This window comes from Acomys russatus, unplaced genomic scaffold, assembly GCF_903995435.1.
Source record: "Acomys russatus unplaced genomic scaffold, mAcoRus1.1, whole genome shotgun sequence".
NCBI classification, from domain to species: domain Eukaryota; kingdom Metazoa; phylum Chordata; class Mammalia; order Rodentia; family Muridae; genus Acomys; species Acomys russatus.
Window position 1 is genome coordinate 30,487 of NW_026131666.1, and position 3,708 is coordinate 34,194.

At 41.6% G+C, this 3,708-nt stretch overlaps 1 pseudogene; it reads right to left on the reverse strand.

Moving 5' to 3' along the window:
• Window positions 1–2,307: 2,307 nt before the first annotated feature.
• On the reverse strand, window positions 2,308–3,250 carry LOC127186372 (olfactory receptor 52E4-like; annotated as a pseudogene).
• Window positions 3,251–3,708: the final 458 nt, after the last annotated feature.

Consider the following 3,708-nt stretch of genomic DNA (forward strand, 5'->3'; position numbering starts at 1 on the left):
ATCGTTGTTAGCCATCTACATCTATAGGCTGTTTTTAGAGATGGTGGGTGAATCATTAATCTGCTCCAGCAGCAATGCCTGAAAGAGACCAAGCATTGCTACTGAGGATGTCAATGATCCTGCCCAGTGAGGGCCTAGAAGCCCCCTTTATAGTACTCACACAAGTCACATTTTAAGCAGATTATAAGGACCACAAAGGTAAGAAGCAGAGCTATGCTCCATAACAGCATGAAGTCCTCAGGATGCGCAGTTCTTGGGGTTATGCTTCTGAGACACACCCATCGTGGGTTTGCTAACTGGTGGGCCACATTCCATGCGTTCTAGAGCTGTTTTGCTGCTCCTCTTGCATGGACCCCAACAGATACCTAAACATGTAGTCAGAGAATTGAAACCTCAGTCTCAGTCTCACCGCCTTAAGGAAGTGAAACAGGCCAGCCACCTTTGAACTACATTCTTCCCCAGAGTTCTGGCCTACAAAAGTTGTAAGAAAGAGGGTCCTGTTCTAAGCTACTGAGTGTATACTCATTTCTTTCGTCTGCATTAGAAAATTAACATGGTGAACTATAGTCAAAAGAAAGAGGAGAAAGAATCAAGAAGGATCATTTTCAGAAGACCTGACAGTACACATACAGTAGAAAGAATACTTAACTGGGGAACAGGTGGCACAAGAAAATACGTGTGTTAAAGACCAAGAAATTGATTCAACATTCATTTATAAGGGCTATGAATGGTGGCAACCATGCTGCCAAGCAATTTAGAGAGTAGGGACACTTCCACCATTACCATAAACTGGCCAAAAAAAAAAAAAAAAAGTTACATGCAAACTCAGTATTAGGAAATTTAGAGTACCTATTAGGAATATTCTTCTAACAAAAAAAATGTAAAATCATAAGCTACATGCAGGGCTTGGTGTGAGTAGGTGAGGTGGCTTAAAAGACAAACCAATGATGAAATAGGTTCTGGGATAAAGCTAAGTGGCAGGAAACTTGCCCAGCCTCTGGAAGTCACTCAGAAGCTGTGAAGGAGGAAGAATAGAAATGTGCTAAGGTCTGGGCTTGCTATAATACTGAGTTTAGTGTGGGGAGCCAAGACCACAGCCGGCAAGCATCTCGGACTTTGGCGTAATACATAGAGTGGACCTGGGGCAGGCTGCCTTGTGACCTCTTTCCCTCCTTGCCTCAGGGTACATTCCAGAAGGCTGCCTTGCTACCTCTTCCTCTCCCTCAAGGTACTCTCCAGCTGCTCTCAGTATTCCCGGAATTACAGAGGCCTTCAGAGGATGAGCGAAACAAAGTCTATAGATAACACCTTGTGGTTCCAGATGCCTAACAATTCCACCCAGCCCCAGAATCACAGGGGCCCTCGCCCTGCCAAACTTCCTGACTTCTTGATATCTTGTGAAAACCGCCCACCTAGATCACCCCACTCAGCCTCCTGCTTCAATGGTATATAGTTGCCTGTGAAAAAATAAAATTTTGTCAGCTTGATCAGAAAAAAAAAAAAAAGAAATTTTACTGAGATTTTTTTAGCTTCTGCCATAAAATTGACCCTCTATTCTCCTCTTAATTTCATAAAGTCCTATGTACATGAAGGCAAATGATAATCAGATTTAATTTATCCATAGACACTTGCAATTACTCACACCAACAACGACTTGGATCAAACTGGAGTATCACATTTTCTTAGTGTTCTTAACGCAGTCTTTCAGATCCCTTAAGACACCAAGACTCAGTTTACTGGAGAAAGAATAAAGACAGGGAGTAGGGGGAGAAGGAGCGAGAACACAGAAGGGGCAATAATGACTGTAAGGATAAGACATAGAGAAAGTAATCAATGTGAATCAATGATTTTAGAGATGAGGGGGAAAGTCTGGGCTTGTTGTAAAGAATAGCATCCCATGAGGTGTTAGATGTTCTGATTCAAACACCACTAACTACTAAATCAAGAGCTAAAACTTGCATCTATAAAATAATTGTTAGGTCACAATGTCCTTCAGTATTCAAACTTACTTAATGAGAAAATGTGTGGAGAAACGAAAAAGAGTAATGCCATTTACTGCAAGTGATTCTTTTCAAAGGCCATTTCCACCTTCAGCATCTACATGACTTCCTAAACTTTGTTCAGACATGTGGAAGCAGGTGGGGACACTGAGCAAAATTGTGTTCCTCTTAGTTATCAACACTAAAGCAGCTTAGTCAAAATGCAAGACATAGAAACCACACCTAATATTATAAAGACTTTCAGGAGAACTCAGATTATTATACCTTGAGCCATATGTGGATACCTTTATCCAAACTTTACGTAGAATTATTCTTTTTGTATAAATATTTTTATAATTTTCTCTCGGGTCTGCTTAGTCCTGACTCCATAAATCACAGGGTTAAGAGCAGGTGGGACAACTACGTATAGATTAGCCAAAAGAATATGGATGTAGTGGGGAATGTTTTGGCCAAAGCGGTGAGTCATAAAAGAAAACAAGGCTGGCGTGTAAAAGCACAGCATGATACAGACATGAGATCCACAGGTGTTGAGAGCCTTCAGTCCGGGCATCTTGAGAGGGAAATTGGAAAACAGCTCTAAGGATCAGCACATAGGAGGAGGCAATCAGGGTCATGTCCACAAGGATATGGGAAATCACCACGAGTCCATAGATGATGTTGATTTTGATGGGTGCACAGGCTAATCGGGCAAGACCCATGTGCTCGCAGTACGTGTGAGGCATAATGTTGTGCCCACAAAAGGGCAGTCTCAGAATGAGAAACACAAACAGAGACACGAGGATTAAATTTCTTCCAGTGACAAGCAAGAGGAGGAGGAGGCTGATGGTTTTATTGGTGAGGATCATGGTGTACTGGAGAGGATTGCAGATGGCAACAAAGCGGTCATAAGCCATGACCACCAGCAAAACTGTTTCCATGCCCATAAATACGTGGATAGAGAGCATCTGTGCAAGGCAGCCCCCGAAACTGATCTCCTGGAGACTGAACTAGAAGATGCCCAGCATTTGGGGGATGGTGGATGAGGATAGACACAGATCAATCATAGACAATGTGGCTAGAAAGTAGAACATGTGCTGGTGGAGGCTGTGCTCAGTCTTGATCACAAAGAGAATGGTGATGTTTCCCACAAGAGAAGGCAGATACACAAAACAGAATGGGAAAGCAATCCATATATGAAAAGCTTCCAGTCCTGGGATCCCTAGCAGGATGAGGAAGGAGGGATGGAACTGGGTGCTATTGATAGAAGGCATTCTCTTAGAAATTATCTCAGAATTCTTGTTCAGGGAGGCTGCTCTCTCATTAAGCTCCTCCACTATCAAAATCCTGGGATATAGGAAAACATTCATCAGGGTGCTGAATAAAACAGTATAAATATGAAGATAAGATATTGTCTTCTAAAGTAATCGAGCAAGTTACTCAACACACATATTACTTCTGAGATCGATTGCAAGCAACATCGCTCACCTTTTTCTAACACATGAGATCACTGAAAAATACTGGAACATTTCTTATTTTAGTATATATTCACAGTTTCTGGTATTCTTTTTTGTCAGTTACTTTGGTTACATTGCCGCATATGTCCAGTGTCCCTCAAAGTGTGACCTGCTATTAAAAATTCACAAATTCTATGAGATGCATCATACTTTCATCAGTCTTTTGGTTTGTTATAAATTAGGGGTTTGTTGTTTTAGTATAGTCAACATAACAT